Below are 19,573 nucleotides of genomic sequence, written 5' to 3' on the forward strand. Positions count from 1 at the left end.
AAGTTTCATATGTATCTATCACGTGCTGCAACATATTCATCAATCCTATTCCTCGATTGTGTGGTGTTGTGGTGATACATGAACTTCATAAACCTTCAGAAGATAGAAATACCCCGACGTTAGAGCAGGTAATGATTCAGGACATCGGAAAATGGCTTGCCCCGAGTGTTGTCCAATAAATTGATCGGCTACAGTCATAGCATCAAATATCGACGGAGCTAAATTATCCCCTTAAAAAACTCCGACCTGTGAGCACTCCATTCTCAGGTACTGTCAATTCAAGTGTAGATTTAGCCCCAGTAACACCCTCTATGTCAATACAGACATAAGCCCCATGTCAAGCCCCATACGAAGACCTCCCTGATATCTATCTTAACTTCGTAGACAATCCCATAGAGAGAAAGAGTGAGAGAGGAATCCTTTATTGTCAAAAAATTGTTACAATTTGCAGAATAAGTCAATAGTTAAAATTAAAGCAGTATGCAGCATGTCCAGAAATATTATTATTAGAATAGAAGTCGTTTACAGAGTAGAAGGCACTTTCCAGTAAATATGCTCTCAAATTATTGCGGAATGCGGGGAAAGTTTATACCGATTTGATTTCAATTGGCAAGTGATTGTAAATTTTTTTGCATTGTGAAATATTGAGCCCTTAACTAATTCTGAACGTGGAGTAAGTAGGTAAAGGTCGTGCTCCGCGTTCCTAAATGGATAGCCATCAGATAAAACCTTACCACACACACTTTGTAGTTCGTCGCTATTGCAGGTTTTCTGCGGTTTCCCTGTAACCCGATGAACCGGTTCACCATCCAAATGACCGAATATAGAGAATAATGAAGTCGCGGCTGTACCCACCAGTTCCCCATTTTTTCAAAAAATGAGATGAAACATATTTTCAAAAAATAAAAAAAAACTCATGAAAAAATTTCCAAACCAGGAACAACCCCAGCCCTTCAGAGGAGCAACTCCTATATCAGAAAGAAGTGGGAACATCAGAAGTTTGCTCAAAATAGATGACGTCAACGAATGGTTTCTATCAAGAAAGAAAGAATGGAATGAGCACATAAGTCGTATGGATAACAACAGACGGGTCAAGATAGTGCGCGATAACGAAGCAGAATAGGAGGCAAGGATTATTAAAAAAATTCTAGATCTTGATTCACTATGTTTTATTATGGAAATACAAAAAAATGTGATGGAAACATTTGATGGATGGCGCTAGCTATGCCTTTTGCATTTATGCAAGTTTAAAACACTTAAGCCTTTATTTTCAAATAAATTTAGAAAGTTTCTGATTTGGAAGAATTTAGAAGGCGTGGATTTTATGTAAAAATAAAACCTGGGATAAATCACAACTATATCATAATAGGTTGTCAGAAATAGATAATTTGTTGTATAGTGAATGAAAAATATATTTTGTTTTTCAAACTGAGCTCCAGTTGATTGAGTGGTAAAGTTACAACACTGCATATTGAATTGATAGATTCAATATGCATAAACATATATTAAAATTGCTATCATCATCAAACTTTCCAGTACCGCTTAGTGAATTTTAAGGAATGTTTTGTGATTCTTTTGATCTGAATTGAATTATTTTGTTAATTAGTGAATTTACAAAAATGTTGTGGCTCATTGAAACTTCTTATGCATTTTTGGTAAGTTTACCAAAGAAGTTTTTAACAGTGTAATGATACTATTCATTTCAAAACATACGGTACATTTTCAATATTGTTAAATAAGTTTTTATCACTTCTGACATATTCTTTATAGGTAATTAATGATACATATATATCATTCTTAAAATTAACAATTTGAATGTTTTTCTTGAACATATAAAAAAAAAGTTTCAATAACGTATTAACTTTTTAATCTCTACGTATTGAAAAGTAAATCCCTGAAAGACGTTCACCGACAAAATGACCCACATTTCATTTTTTTATAGTAATACAATGTGTGTTGTTTGTGTACCGAACGGTGGTCCAACCAAAGTTTTCAGAATTATCAGAGACGCAAGGCGTCGGAACGCCTGCGTAAGCCGGGAGCGGCCTCTGACACTACTCTCTGTTTGGCTACTGACAGTGTGCCGCCGTGAATCCAGGAGCTAAGATGCTAAATAGCCAGCTCCTTTTTGAAAAACTCGCCGACTTAGAGGACGAGGATCCCGCGGACTATTGTCACATGGGCCTCAAAGGAGGCACCAAACCTAACATTTTTAACTTCTAGATAGTGCGTGTTTTTGCAATATATGTTCTATCTGTTTGTACAGAAATAAGAAAATTCAAATTGTATAATTTCGTTTTGGTAAAATTTTTTTCGGAGTTTTTTCGACGCCATTCGAGCGCAGACTTCGGGTCAAACGGGTACTGTATATAGTGTATTTAGGGACCAAACTATATTTAATGTGCATATAACTAATAGGTACTAGTTGTTTAGGATATTCACAAAGTGCAAGGTTGGTAAATTTTTTTTAATAACATAATAAAAATTATATACTATTCAGGTAGTTAGTACCGGTACATCATGAACTATTTTTTCATGCAAATTATTCTTGAATATAATAGTTGGGATGTTGGGAATAGTTATAGTCAAGGTATAAGGATAGCCCGTTATTCGATCCTGGCATTCTAAACAGAAACTAAAATGTTTAAAAATTACATATTTCAGTCTATATCAGGAGTTAAAGTTCACTATTTTCATAATACTCATCACCAGTGTTGATGCCTCTATCTGAATAAAAAATTTAGAGATAAAAAATAAGAGTACAAATATTTTGTAATATATTGTGAATAATCAGAATCAATTATTTTCATCACACTAAGAACAAACATAATCAATCGATGTCCAAATTCGTTCTATCACGGTTGTGTAGCTCCATTTATTTCAGAACTATAGTGAAAAATACGGTCTTTGCAGTAAACTGACTCTTCTCAACGTCAATCTCTTGATAACCCTTGCCTAATAGGAATTTAGAAGCAAAATTGAGATAAATATTCCCTACTTTTCCAAGCATTAATATTCAAATTTTGCTTCCTAAAAAAAATTAACTTCACTTAGATTAATAATATTTTGTGTTTTGTTTACCCTAAAATACTTCCATTTTAATTTGTACCAAATTGTGGGATCATAATTGAAATAAACGGAGAAGTCTTCAATTATTTGATAATCTGGTAAACTGTATAAAGTACATAACAAGTTAAGAGAATTTTATTCTTGTATGTGAAAAATAAACCATCAAAATAGTATACACATCTGCTACAATTATTCATAGCACATTTTCTATCATATTGCGAAAACATTGCATGCCCTCGCTTAGTAAGTCCACTCAAAACTGTCTACCGAGGAATCTTAAAACAAACCTGAAATTATTAATTATGTTCGAGAATTTTCATTATGAAAAATGTTAAATTTTCATGATGGAGCAATCTATTTTAATGAATTGAGAGAGATGTTTACTAAGGTGATAGTAAACAAAACGAGGCTTTATCAAATCGATTTTTTGACTCTTTCAGAATAAGTTCCTTTATAAATTTGAAGAAATTCGTAGTTTAGGTCCAATGGAACCATCAGTATTTACTGTCTTATTAATAAATAGCACGATCTCTATAATCGGTTTGTTCCATAGAATTAAGTATCGTTCATTTTTTAGAATATAGTGATGGTAGACACGTAGACAAAAAAGTTCCATTGTTTAGAGACAAAGTCTAGCATCCTTATAAAAAAATATACGGAGTATACTCTTCAGCTAGAAAATGCGTACTAGTGGAAAGTAGTAGGCAAATATTTAAAGAGACTTCGCTTATATTTTAGATTTATTTTGCTCCTTCAATATTTATTAACAACTGGAGTGGACTAATTATTTCATTGTTATTTATTATTATCTAGAGATATTTTCAATAAATAGTGACTAGTAGACAGTTTCTTCACAATGTCCCTCAAAATATTATAAAGACGTTAGTTTATACACTGTCCAAATTAAAAATTCAGAATCATTTTAAAACGGAGATACATTCTTATTAGAAAAAGTGTAGGAGAATTTATTCGTGTAATTTGGATATTATACAGATTTTCCAACTATTCTCACCTCTTCCACTCACTATTCAAATTTTAAATTGATTTATTTCAACTTTTCACTTTAATTTCAAATGAATAGACATTAAAAATCTGAGGTTAAAAGGATGCGAAGAAGTCAACTTCTGATTCCTACCATGAGTTAATTATGATATAATTTACTTCCACAACACTTATCAACTGATTACGAGAATTTGATCGTTCTATATATAATATTCAGGACAACTAACTGAAAAACAGTGGATGACTACATTGATGTATCAATTATCTAATGCTTTCATTATCAAGTTAGGACATATTACAAATATGAAATTATGAAAGGGTTTGGCATGTAAACATGTTTATTAAGGCCAGAAAAAAAAATGATAACTCTTATCGTTTGATGGTTAAGTTTAACAAAGTGAAAATTGTTTCTCTTTCTCTGCTCACTCATTGTTCTAAATTTCACAAAGGGTACACAAGAATCTTAGAAGTGACAACATAAAAGCTGAATTGATGAAATATTCAAAGTTTAAAGAGGGAGCTTCAGTTATTTGATATTCACAAACGCCTCGAGGATCAAACATTATGCGAATAGATTTCAAGGAAACTTATTTACTCCTATACTCAAAAAAAAGATACTAATTATGATAATCAAGTTGAATAATGAATTAGTTTGCAGAAAGGAGACAAAAAAACATAAGTAAATATCTTCATATTGGGAAAACTGAACCAAGTGTTCTTTCCTATCAATTCCTATCAATTTAAAATAATTGCTATTCAGGTTGATGCTGGTTGGAACAAGGCAAAGTCCACAAGAAAAATTTTTACCAACAAATACCTCTTCCATCAAAATTAAATGCAGATTGCTGTTTTCTCAGTTCCTGATTCAATTAAAATTAACTGATTCACTGTGTATTATTCCATAGTTTCACTGATCTTTTGACTTCACAAATTTTTGAAATTGAATATTGGCTGACTATTTTCTACTATATACTATACTATTATTTGGTGAAACTTTTATGAATCTGCTTGAGATATGAAAAAGGTGTTTTGATCTATGCATTTAGAGATATGATAATTTTAGCTAGTTCACTTCTTCATTTTCTGTTAAAAGCTAACTTCTATATGATAATTATTAGATGTCAATGTTGTTGAGATGCAGAGAATATTTGTCTGCTCTTAAGACATTGAATTTATGACATATAACATTAAATTTAGTGGTTCAATTGTGAGTTAATGCTGCAGCTTCTCCTGAACCATCAATGCAGCCTCGCACTCTTCTGTTTTGGACATATATATGATAAATGGGTGTGCGTTTTTGATTGGTGGTTATATTTTCGCTTTGAAAGATTCTCCTGATAATTATAGGTTTCATTGTAGGCTTAGCGAATTGGATCAAACTGAAGTTATAGCTTCTGTAGAGAAGAAAAATATAGTTTGCATCAGGCATTCAGTCATTGAAATATACTTTATGATTTGCAAATACAATTTTAAAAATAAATTTATAGTTGTGATAGATACTACAAAACAAAACGCTCAATATTTTTTTTGGTATAGACTTAATTTACACAGCACTTCGTCAAGTAGGCTTTTACAAAATTCATTCATGGTAATGATAATATTGTTATTATTAATAGTATCCAAGGTATGTTGGTAGAATCATAGAAATTGATAGCTCAATCAAATTTCCTTCTCATTCTATATTCACAAAATTTAACGTGTGCTTGATACATTTTGTGGAAATTATTGGTGCGTAAATTTAGTGTTTAGAGTACATTTATTTTGTGACATTTGTGACATTTTATCGAAATGCTAAATCGTAGCTGCAGCGGTTATGTTGATGACAATTGTCATTCGATTTGATCAGTCTTGGATTGTCCTAATTTAATGATTTCATTTGTCAAAAGGTTGGCGTATTGACGAGATTGTAATGAATAAATATAGAAAAATTATTTGTATTATCAAAAACTAGCAGATTATTAGTGAATAGGATTACAGTTGGTTGTTGACCCATCATACCAAAGACTTATATTGTTTTGTCTTATCACTTTCTCACACTCCCGTACGTAAATTAAAAATAACTGATTTTTTCTCTTCTTATGGACGCAGAAGAGTTATTCAAATCGTTTTTCTTATTGAAGAAATGATATTCTTGTTATCATATTATTGGAGGAAGATTTTAATCAATTTTCAATTGGATGTACCATAACTTATTTAGGTTAGGTAATAGTTAGGTCTAGTAATAAGGAAAACTTGTTTTTGAACGCAATGGTATTATGATACTAGTCATCTATTTAATCATTTGAAAATAGATTCAATCACCACAGAATAGTTTCTTTTCCTTGTTTCTTATGTTAAGATGTTGCATCCTGCGAGAGTATCCAAGAAAGCCTTGATGAACTCTTTATGTGAGTGGTTGACGCTCAGTGGATCCGAGCCATATGTATATATATATATATATATATATATATATATATATATATATATATATATATTCTTTGACTTTTACTCATTTCCAATATTTTATTAACTTTCGATTTGTTTTGTACCATTGGTCATAAATTTAACAGAAGTAGTCTCATTGCTGATATTATAATTAATGGTTGATACTCATAGATAAATAATCCAAATGTTATTTGTTAGAAGATGTAGTAAATAAAGCAATCATATTTATGGTATTGTGAAGAGCAGATTGTTTTTTCTTTGAGTTTTTGGTAAATTTGAGAATTAATTTAGATTCAGTGCTTCTTTATTTAATTCAAGTTATGCACCTTGACTGATGCATAATTATGGAAAATTCCAATTCGCTTTCGATTAAACTGGATATTCAACTTCAACTTAAACCATTGACAAAAAGTTTTTGTTCATTCTATGATATAAAATTAATATATAAATATATATGTCTTAGGCAGTTGGCAGAATCCGGTATTCTGCAGACTGCCTAGGGAAATGGCAGACTGCTGGCATATGGAAGGATGTATCATCGAAATCACCTTTCTTCCAACTGCCTGGCTTCGTCCAGGCAATCGGCAGACTGCCGGTAATTTGAAGGACGATCTATCGAAAGCCGGCAGTCTGCCGACTGCCTAGGGAGTTCACAGAATACTGGCGGATGAGAAAATTATCGATAACTAGCAGTCATTCGGTTGACAGCTACGATAAGAGAAAGTCTGTCGGTTTTTTTTTTCATCGTAAATCGCTTTTAGTTCTACTTCAACCCACTTTTTCTGCGAGTCGTGATCAAAAGTGATTAGAAAATAGGTAGTGATTCAGTGAACCGAGATGTTTCAACATAACTGAAAGATGTGTTAGGTTACGTTATGTTCGGTTAGGTTAGGTTACGTTATGTTCGGTTAGGTTAGGTTAGATTAGGTTAGGTAAGGTTAAGTTATGTTAGGTTAGGTAACGTTAGGTTAGGTTAGGTTAGGTTAGGTTAGGATAGGTTAGGTTAGGATAGGTTAGGTTAGGTTAGGTTATGTTAGGTTATGTTAGGTTAAGTTGGGTTAGGTTAGGTTAGGTTAGGTTAAGGTAAGGTTAGGTTAAAGTTTCATGAAAATAGAAGCCGTTCGAGGTGTAACATAGATGCCCTCAATATATAAACTTGACGAGAAAGATTGTGAAAATTGAATAAATGAAAAAGATGTATGTCAGGCAGTTGAAAGACAGGTGATTTCGATGATACATTCTTCCATCTGCCGGCAGTCTTCAAACTGCAATATTTTTTATTTCTTACACCTTTTGATATATTAATGTTTATAAATGTTCTTGATTTTAGCTCTCTTCTCTTTGTTTTTATTAATAATTTTTGGAAGATTTCTGAAAAATTTACTTATTTGTAGTTTTATCAGAATTTATAAAATAGAGCTATAAATTTTACTTAAATTATTTAGATATTTTTCATCATTCATAGCTTTTTTGTTCTTATGAATGGGAACCGTTTCTAAAAATTCTTTATTTTGTGTATTAGATTACGTTCCAAGAATTTTTTAATCATTATAATTGAATTTATGTTTTTTTGATATTTCATGGTTCGTTAAAGCTGTTTTAGTTTTTATATCGTATTGATGACCTTTTAGACTATTTTCTAACTATCGAGAGGTCTGCCCTATGTAGACAGCGTCACAATTAGTACAAGGCACTTGATGTATAATATTACTTCTTTTATAATTTGGTCTTTTGGATTTTAATTTACTGAAATATTTGGATAACTCATTATGTCCTTTATGACTTAAACTAATATAATATTGATTAAAATAATTTGATTAATGTTAAAAAGTCCTTGTACATATGGTAAGGAAAAATGTTTTATGTTTTGATGTTCCGTTTCTGTTTTTTTATTGATTGTAGTATCTGTTGATCCTTTTCTGAATATTATATTTTTAATTTTCTCTGGATAATTATTTCCTTCCAATACAGTTTTTGTTTTTTGAATAGCTGAGCATCTAAATTCAGGATCTGATAGTTGGATAGATCTATCAGCCAAAGTTATTAGCACTGATCTTTTTTGTAACATACGATGACACCAATCGGAGTTAAAATATCTTGAAGAACAAGTTGGTTTCGTATACCATTCTGTTCTTATGTTGTTATTAATTTTTTATAATGTGACATCAAGAAAATTGATTTGCTCGACCTCGTTTGTGGATTGAATGTTTTTATGATAAGAATTGAATTTTTTATTTATGTTTTCAATTTGATTTTTTGGTACGGAAGTAATGCAATTATCTGCATATCGGAAAAAGAATGGAATATTTATATCAAGTTTGCTTGGGACAGTTCTTTCAAGATCCTTCATTTCTTATTGTGCTATAATACTTGAAATGGAAGCTTCTATAGCACAATCATCAATTTGTTTGTATATATCATTTTCAGATTTGCAATACGTTGCTGTAAGTGTGAGTTCTATAGCTATTATAGATTCGTTTTGATGTATGAATAATTAATTGAAATTTCCAGTGGTTTTGATTTGTATTAATTCTTGTAAGAATTCTCAAATTCATAGGATTCAAAATTCAATATTTCCAGTATGAATTGAAAATTTCTCACAAGAATTAATACAATTCAAAACCACCGAAAACCTTAATCAATTATTTCCCAGACGATGAATACATAAGTACTCGAAAGCTTTGAAAATATATTAAAGTTAGTTCACTTTGGTGTTTCATTGCCACGTTCTCAGTAAGAAACTGGCAATACCACCTTTGATCCTCTGGAATAACTAGGTATTTTGTAACGTAGGAACGCAAAGTTTATTTTCTTGTGAGAGAATATCTCTCTTGAAACTTTTATCCTTCTGAAAGTCATATTTTACATATATTTTACGTATTTATTATGTTATGAACCATCCATTACCGAAACCTTCAAAATAAAATTTCAATACCTTCAGCCCGTGACAATTTTTTATTACTATTGACAAATTGAGAAAATGTCACAATTATTAAAATTATATAATTTCTTAGTAAAAATGATAATATGAATTGAACAGATATTCTCAGTCCTTCTAATGCTTCTATAGTAGCTCTGTAGCGTATTACTATTATTTTGGTTTCTTCTTTTCGTGTGAATTGCTTTCTTGATTAAAATACTCACTTTTCTCAAGTTTTCTCCACTTACTTGGCTTCCTCGGGACTTTTTTACCATGTATTCATTCCCAACCATAGATGATTCAATGTTGGAGATTTGTCATTTCAGGACAAATATTCAGTACACTCCCACCAAAACCAAACTTTTAACACTAATCTGGATAGAATTCTTCTCTTCCTATGTCTGATCTTTAACATTACATTATGCACTGCGTAGTCCTACTTTCTCAAATCATTCTTCTGCCCAATCTTTTACTATTGTATATTCAGCATCAAAAATCTCTATGTTGCTTCGATTTTTGACCCACTTCATGCAAAATGTTACATCCTTCTTTATTCTTCTCACATCAGTACTCATCCCAACGTATAACATTGGGAAATTATATTACCTATCTCACGTGAGCTTCTGTTTTCCATTCAAGTATCCAGTCTGCGGAATCTCCAGTCCCAGATATTTGTATTTTATAGCTCGCATAGCTTTCAATTTCTGAGTGATTGCCCCAGAAATAAAAGTAATAGCCAATATATTTATTCCCTTAGATGGAATTGAGCAATCGCAAAGGTTGAAATCTGGATGCAAACATAAAATCGATCACACTATAAAACTGATATATCGAAATTAATCAGAATAACATTCCAGATTAATTGAGGCGGTCTATCATGCTATAGCTACCTAATTTTAGTATTTGAAATAAGCCCTATATACCAACTAATTACAGCTACATCAACTTTTTCATCAGAATATTCAATATTACTAACATGAATATGCTTATATTATTCAATTACCATGATTAAGTTGTAGTTGATTGTTCCTAGTTATGAGTTTTCATAATAATACTGGCAGTTACTCCCATTTTTGAGATCACTATATTAGACATATCCTGTATAAGTTAGCTGACCTATATACTATGTAACTCACGTACATCATTTTTATTGTCAGTCATATTTTATTGAGTGCAATGTGAAGTTTCTAATGGATACTTGGTGTTAAACCTCCGAGAGCTTACAGCATTTCAGGAGCTGCTCTATGCAAAGGAAACAATTACGGGAGCAAAAAAACTGAGTAATGGCTGTATTTTATACTCTCATTTGCCATAATAGGGTGGGTATATGAAAAAATCTTTTATGCAGATCTGATTTATGTTTCCTTCTTATCCGTCACAATATCCAACAAGGGTCTCATCTCTTAAACTCGACACAGTTACTCATATCTACCATTCGCACTGATGTTCCCATAGTTAACAGATTTTGTAACATAATATTCTTGTTGGGAAAATGGACCTAGCAATTATTACTTTCGCGCTAAATTTCTGAGAATTTCTTTTACTGTATAAACAAATTCTTAAGAATTATAAATTTATAAGGAATATAGTCGTAACGAAAGAATAATGATGTATATCATTGAGAAACAATTACGTGTAATTTACGGTATAATGGAGTTACCACGTTCTTGTTAACTCATCATGAGGGAAATAGCAATTCAATTCGCTCTTCTAAGAGAATTTTTTATCAGTGATTAAGATGAGATTATGGTTTTGTTGCAAAAAAAAACAAAACCCAATATATTTGAGTTTTTTAAAAACATAAGAACGAAATACGCAGAGAACACAGTTAAGGAATTCAAATCATTGTCAAAAATTAAGATGAAACTAGCAAAAGAATACGATAGAAGATGCAGAAGCACCGGCACTTTACCCGCTCACATCAGAAGTAACAAATCTCGTCTCTTAATACACAAATTCAAAAATTTGCCGCAACTCCAATATATTGGTTTTTGCTCTAACGAGTCAGCAAAATAGCTCAATTCATCGTTTGTTTCAAATATTGTAGTGTTCTCAGGAATGATCAACTGCTCCTGGAATGTAGAAAATTTTACAGAAATAGTGATATTGATATTAGAAATAACGGTTTAACTGAGAAAGTGGTTAATTTATTTCACCTCATTAATTGCACTTGAGATAAATTACTCTTACCCTCAAGAATTTCCTTGTCATAATTGAGTGTTAATATTTTCATGAATAATTAGATCTTACAGTTTCTATCTCTTGATCTCAGGAGTTTTATCGGGCCACTAGACCTGGGAACGTATTCGTATGCGAAAGCTCGGTAAATATATTGAAGTTAGTTTACTTCGGTGTTTTCTTGCCACGTTCCCAATGAAAAACCACTCATTTTGAGCAATGTTCTAACAACAAACAACTATGTCACATTTCATCTGAGAAGATTAGCTTATGCCTACGAATACAATTTTTTTTAGTTGAAGAAATAATTACTGAAATAATGGAGGTGCCTGATTTATGTATTGTGTGTTGGTGATAATTTATACAATTTCACCAAAATCATATTGTAATGTTTTCATATTTATTCACACTCACTAATAATAACTGACTCTTACATTCTGAATTTATTGATATACCATACAACACACTTGATTTATAATAACTTATTGATAAATATAGTAAATAATTTCTGCGATTTCTGTTGTTTTCACTGCGACTATTCATTTAAACCTTATTGCGATACATAAACTTATTTATGTGCCACAAATGAAATTACACAGAGTTCTACAACAAAAAGGAACACAAGAAATAGATGAAAAGACTTTTCTAGAAATTATTTAAAGAAAATACAGTAATAAATCGCCTTCTATATGAAAAAGTTGATCAAAGGCACGTCTGCCATTTATAAAAAACAGATGAACAACGCCGCGCGAATTCGCCGGTTTTTAAATTTTCATTTGTAGCTGGACAGGGCCGGCATTTCGCAATTGTGCGAAATGATCCTCGCTGACCTTCGAACAAAGATACAATCTATCAACCAATGGTCTCAAATACTTTGGCTTCAAGAAACATCCATACTCTAAGATTCTATATACAAAAAGATAATGAATTTTGAGTAGTTTCTTAATTATCATTATCAAATTGCAGTTGATATTAGAATATTAAACGACGATTCAGATAGATTATCAATACTTATGATGAATATATTCTACTGGAAAAATTAGATTGGCATAGCACGTCGGTATCATAAATCATACTCCTATAAATAAGAGCAGAGCATGAATTTAACAAAAATGAATCTAATCGTCGACTTACTATTTTGTGAAGAATTAGAATAGAATACTAAATAACTATATCTATTGTAGAATATTATATTTCATCATATTAAACGAGTATCATTCATTATGATAGAAGCAGCCTTGAAGAAGAAATCTTTTATCGTCTTTTATCATGGGTAATTCTATAATATAGTTACATCATACATCTAATCACACGATTTCAATGTTCCAATCTTTTGCCTTTACTGATACTGAGCTTTAGGAAAAAGTTTCTATTGTACATAGGTCAGCAGTCCAGTTCAATAAAATATTGTGTTATCACTAATATTCAATCAATAAAATTGTTAAATCGATAATGTCTGCAAAGTTATCTACTAAATATAAAAATTCTCCAGAGAAAAATCATCTTTCAAAAGTGTACTGGTCCATAATTGCTATTTTAGGGGTTGATGCTTTGGGGGATTCGATTCCAACAAAATTAAACGTGTCTTTCACATTTCCAATAAACTGCTATTTCATGAGTTTTTGGGAAAGTGGTTGAGTTTTTGTTAGAACATGTGTAATGGAAGGTTTTTGCTAGAAGCAGAAAGCGAAATTTGGAATCTTCACTTATGACAAGAAATACCATGAAAATATATTGACGGTTGGTGGATAATTACCTCGTGATATGTGAAGTTTTCAAATTGAGTGTTTCTTGTTCAAAATTCAAATATTTTCATGCTCACTGTCGCTATGGAATCTAACAAATTCCGTGCATCCGTTCCGATTTTTCAGTTCATCTCACTCCAGTTTTCCTATATATAGTGAGCTGTGAAGAAACCCTTGAAGTATTAATATCCGCCAACAATATAAAGTGAATTTCTCTATCTGACTTCGGCATCGTTGGGAGTTCTCGATTTTAAGTCGTTATCTACATTTTGTGACTCGCGACTTGTTTACATTCGTACAAGAAATGTTTAATTCCCCGTTAACTCCCAACTCCAAATAATAAACCTCCATTTCTATTCAATAAGAAGACTCTGTTGTTACTTTGAATTAATTAAATGATCTACTTCACGATAATCCTTCAAGATAGTATTGAACCCGAGAGATAAAAGATTTAACGTACCGAATCATTGAAATGGCAGTTTCACAGAATTCATTACATAAAATATGAAACATGGTTTGTTGTTAAAAAGTGAAGTATGATTTCCAAAGTGATTTTTTTTCATTGAAATTAAGCTAGTGTGAAAAATCCAACGTCATAAATAGTCACAGTTTTCCCCTAGTTCAGTAACCAGAGGCAACATGAGAACATCATCAAGAGTTATACCATAATGTTGATTTCCACTGACTGATATTGGGTGTCTTATCTTGTATCTCATGAATTTTGATGAAATTGTAAGAAAATATTAACTAGTTTTATAAAAATGAGATTATGTACGGATTGCTTTTTCGTATTTGATTGATATATTGAAAAAGCCGTATTTCAAGTACTTTCAATTCACTATTATTCAAATGAAACAAAGATTATTTTTTGACTCCGTTTCCAAATAACATATGACCGACGACCGATTAAATTTTTCTTACTCCAATTTTCGTAATGCAGGTGATAAAGTGTTCATCCACAATTAATATAGGTTCTTGCAAAATTTAAGCAGAGGTTAAATTTGAATCTCAAATCAAAGTTTAATAATGTTGATAATAATAATAATTTTAGAAAAAACGGGGGAATAACTGTCGTATTTACTCTGTATCAAATGTTCAATGTTATTTTATACCTATGATGTCACAAAATATGGGGGCATCACTGAAATATTTAAGCTACCTACATAATTTCTGAATTTTCAATAATTTTCTGCTCCATAAATATTGATCAAATAATTAAAACTATACACCAACATATTATATGACATCGACAAGATGCAGAAGCCGATAACAAAATTTATTGCATGAATATCCAATATCAAGCAAATGGAGTTTGATCATTTGCAAAACGATCTGGATAGATACCACTCGACACCTGTGGACATAATATAGAGAGACATTTGCCTAAAAAAAAATCAAGATATGCGATTATTTTTTCATATTTTTAGATAAAAATTGGGAAATATCAACAGACACCAAGAATATTGGAAAGCTTCGATAATATATCCTCAAAAATGGAACAATATATCACACCATGATATTGTTATAATTTGGTACTTTTCATAATAATTTCTCGGAAGCATTCATTTGACAAAAATAGCTGAAAAGCTTCGACCATCGATTTCCTATCAATGCAATAGTATCAATAAACTTTATTTCTCTCCCTTCCAAACAAAAGGTCTTAAATAATGAATTCATATAAGAGACAATAAGATCATATCAAAAAAACGGAAAGAGAGAATAGGAGGAAACATTCATAATAGGGTTTAGGAATGTAATGGAAAATGACAGGGTCTGGAAGTGATGCTCCGACTAGTTGAGAGTAAACGGATAGATAACATCTTCAGTAGCGTAGAAACAACCTCAAAGTCTTCAAGAGGATAATAGCGAGTTATTCCAGAAATAAAAATAGGAACTGAGATAAAAGGAAATATCTTTTTATGTACTCATACGTTTGAAAAAAAACAAAAGAATGAACAATAAATTGATACATTAACATAATGTTCAGAAAATGAAGTTCCTAAGAATTATGTATTTGTCCAAATGAACAGCTCATTGATAAAGTGAGAAGTGAAGAAACAAAAAAAACATGGGGTAGATGAAAAGACAACAACATAGCCATCAAAATAGACAAATATTTGGGTACATGGGAAGAAGGATTACGATAATCTACTCTGAGCATAGAAGATGTATGAAAGATCATAACAACAAATCAGAATTACCATCTAATAATAGAGGCACTAAATTCAATGATGGATTCATGAGGATTTTGATATTAAATTGATCGATTTGAACACTGCTGTTAGATACCAGAGAGTATAAACATTTAATATATTCTAGGAAGATACATGGTGTACGTTTGGTTTATACCTAGAATATACTCACAAAGATCTATCGAGAATAGAAAAGAAGGAATTGAATGAAAATTCTGAAGCATCTTCAAGAGCAACTAGCGAACAACATGAAAGCAACCAAGAGGAAAACGATGAATATGATATGAAGAGGCACCATCATATGAAAAATATCTGGAACTAGTTGGTCGGCTGAACAGAGGAAAGTACCAGAACATTACATATGATTTGGTAAAGAATAGAGAAGAAAGTCTACAAACTAAATCTACATTATCAAGGGAATAAGGGGAAATAACTATATGTCCACGAAATGGAATATGGGACTGATCATTACAATCCTGAAAAATTGAGACCTCAAGCAGTGAGTCAGTTATAGATCAATAACACTCCTACAACTTATAAAATTCTGAGTACATTTATCAGAGATAGACTAATGGAATATATTGAAGAGAAATTTAGAGACTATCAGCAGGGTTTCAGAGTTCGCTGATCAACAATAGATGCAGTGCATGTGATGTCACATACAGTAGAAAAGTTCTATGAACCCGGAATCGACCTGCATGTGATGCTTGGGGACTTCAAAAAGAATTTTAAGTGTCAACAGGAAAAGAATAGAGCAGGCGATTACTTATTGAGTAGGTGAATATGACCACTAACAACTCTAAAGCCAAAATATTGATAGTGGTTGGACTAACAAATGTGATTCTAATACAAAGACGTGTTAGGCAGGAGGAAGTTCTCTGACGACGACTCTGTTCAGCATCGAAATAGACAAAGTAATAGATCATTTTACTCAAAATAGTGCGCTGTTATTCAGTTACTCTGATGACGTTGCGCTTATGGCAAGGCATGAAAAAAGCTTAGAAAAACTTGGAGTGGAGGTGAATTTTCAAGAAACAACTCATATGTTGGTGACTGAAAGGAGGACAAATGAACAAAGTTAGAAATATATAGAGTAGGAATTAGACCAATCATTGTATAAGGAGCAGACATGCCTGTCGTGAAAAGATGAGGAGGATCTCCGAATAATGTAGAGAAATATCCCAGAAAAGACATTGAGACCTGTAAAGACAGGTGAAGGATACCTAAGAAGGTTAATAAACTACGTGACCAAGAACGTTGTGAGAGATAATAATATAGTAGCAGTGATAAATAGTCAAAAGCCTAAATGATTTGGAAATATACAGAGAAGAGATCCGAAAGCCCTGATACGGAAGGTAATATAGTGGAAAGCAGCCTTAGAACGGCCAAGAGGTCAACCCAAAGCAAGCTGGAAACAATATTTAATGCAGGATATCACAGCGTTGGGGAAGAGAAACTGGAGAAAAGTTGTGAAAGTAGAAAAAAAAAGAGAGAATCGAGCGAGAAGCTATATCAGGCTGGAGAGTAAACCTAAAAAACTTAAAGCGGAGTGATTGACTGAAAAAAATGATTCTACAGAACCCGGAAGGGCCAACATATACATAATGCATTTTTATAATAATCATGAGAAGAACTTGAATACCCTGGGAGTATAATAGGTATATACATACCACGTTCTCAATTCATCCCGTGTATGTACATATGACGTTCCATACTTATATAAGAATACCTGATAAGTAAGTAATGAATATAGTCACCATGTGAGGTCAATATATATTGAACTTGGCTTATATTTCCTTTGGGTATATACATAAAATATTTACATACATATACATATATATTGGAGATATATTTATTTGACCATCTCTTATGTCTTAGGAAAGTGATGTGATACATTGCAGTTGTATTCTTTCTAAAAATAAAGAAATTTCATTTTTCAATCAGAAATCTACTGAATATAGTTGAAAATGTGAGTCTTGAGTGTTCTAGCGCCATCATTCACTGCACATTTATTAATTTACTATAGATGTAATTGAATGCGTCAAAAATGTGTGTATTTTCTTTGCCCACTGATATATACCTTCTACTTAAATTTTGGTATTATTCATGGAAATTCATGGGGATCCAAACAAATGGAAAATATTTTATTTATAAACCACTTATATACTTCGAACAACATTATAATATATGAGTGAAATTGGTAAGAAACAGCATGGAAACAGTTAGATAAACTGAAAAATATATGGATAGACGAAGCTAAACAATTGAAAATTTCTAGAAATAATGGACACCTTTGTAGAATGGGGAAGAAAATATATATGAACAAAAGAACTAGGTTCACGGGTTGAACCGAGTTGGAATTTTGAAAATTCTGCCTACTCCTTGAAATTTCACCAAAAAATATGAAAGGATTAAATATGCTTACCATCGAGAACACTGCTAGGCTTGAGCTAACTGGTAAACTAGTCGCCTGGACCTTGTAATTATGGACCTATTGGCGAGATTTGTCTTTTTGGTGCGCGTGGGAAGTCAATTATGGAGGGGAGGGGTATTAAATATGTGGAGTTCGGTTTCTCGGAAGGTTTTAGAAGAAATGTTATTCTTGGCCGGAAAAGAGTGGACGAAGAAGGTGCTTCCAGGTTAATGGTAATCTCTGGCTATCGGCCCTTGTGTTCATAAATTCTGGACAAACATTCATTCTATGACTATATCATCACCTAAAATGTGATTATTCGATTGCGAATCAGAATGCGATTCTGAGAAAACTCTAGGTTAGCAATAATTACCAGAGAGCCGCGAGATATGCCCGCAGATAATTTATATCTCTAATATATCGATTTTGAATAATTAAAGAATCATATGAGTCCCTAAACTCTAGCCATTTATCATGGTGACCGACAAATTTATGCAATTCTATCACTAGTAATCTTATGTTACTTATTTCTTATCAATGTCTTACAAAATAAAATTCAGCTTCAAAATTTTTATGCGCTTGAATCCGTTTATTGATATCCATTGTAATTTGATTAATATTCGCTTGAATTTGTTCGAATTCATCTAATACGAGTCCAAAACGCTCAGCTCGTTCCAAAATCTTGTTAAGTGATCTTGGTTCTATTATTTCAAAATTAGGAGATTCACTTTATGTTGTATCGAAAAATTTAGAAAGAGTTGTAAAAATCCCTGTAATTGCACCTCTTTTACGTGTCAATCTTTACAAGTTTGCCGTAATCGTTTACATTTCAAAGTTATCAATCAAATCAATGATCAAAATAATAAAAGATAGAAATAAGTTATAATAATCTCTTTTCGACGAATATGAACATTCTGAACAATCACATGAAAAATGACCTTTACACACGAATTGCATAGAATACATACATGAATATTTTTTCTCCTCGCGAAAATCTTATCAAAATACAGAAGATTAATGGTACTGTGGACTAGTGCGTTACGCACTCGAAAATGTGTCTAAAATATTAGTTTACGCACAGCAGTAGTAAAAACATCTTACGACATGAAATTTTTCTATTGGTCGTGATCGTAATTTCACCAATATGCCACCTACGTATTTATATTGTAAAGTTTATTCCGGTGCAGTGGAATTCTTCGTTTCTAAGAAATTTGCAAGATTTTATGTCATGGGAGCGATTTCGAGCCCTATACCAGTGTGCCTTACTTTTAGACGTAGAAAAGTGAAAAAAAAAAGTGAAAATAGTTTTATCCTTCATTATTACTCCATTATCTTATAATGATCAGTCAGAAATTATAAGAGAAAAATCGAAAAATCACTTTGAATGGGTCAATCGAACAGAACAAATTTATTGTTTATTTCGACATTTTTTATGTCATTCAATGTATGTAGCTACGTATAAAGTTAGAATACTGTCACTAGGAAATAATCGGTTTGTAGCAACTTTTTGCAATTAGATATATTGTCAATGATGGTTATTGAGATATATATTGATCTGTCACTAGAAAGAAATATATTTTAACTATAGTCCTCTTCCATTCTATCAAAGATTAATGGTAACATTTTTTAA

General features: G+C 31.7%; 1 protein-coding gene across 2 annotated transcripts in view; it reads left to right on the top strand.

The window, feature by feature from the left end:
* LOC130891180 (alpha-2C adrenergic receptor) overlaps positions 1 to 19,573 on the top strand; it is a 962,342-nt gene that overhangs the window by 147,916 nt on the left and 794,853 nt on the right. The window contains exon 1 of one of the 2 annotated variants that reach the window (XM_057795780.1): positions 2,078 to 2,452. The exons of the other annotated variant lie outside the window; for it this stretch is intronic. The gene's annotated coding sequence lies outside the window, so the exon portion shown is untranslated. Of the gene's footprint in view, positions 1 to 2,077; positions 2,453 to 19,573 lie in introns of those variants that run through there. 2 annotated transcript variants of the gene reach the window in all.

The sequence above is a fragment of the Diorhabda carinulata genome, chromosome 3, assembly GCF_026250575.1.
Source record: "Diorhabda carinulata isolate Delta chromosome 3, icDioCari1.1, whole genome shotgun sequence".
Classification (NCBI taxonomy): domain Eukaryota; kingdom Metazoa; phylum Arthropoda; class Insecta; order Coleoptera; family Chrysomelidae; genus Diorhabda; species Diorhabda carinulata.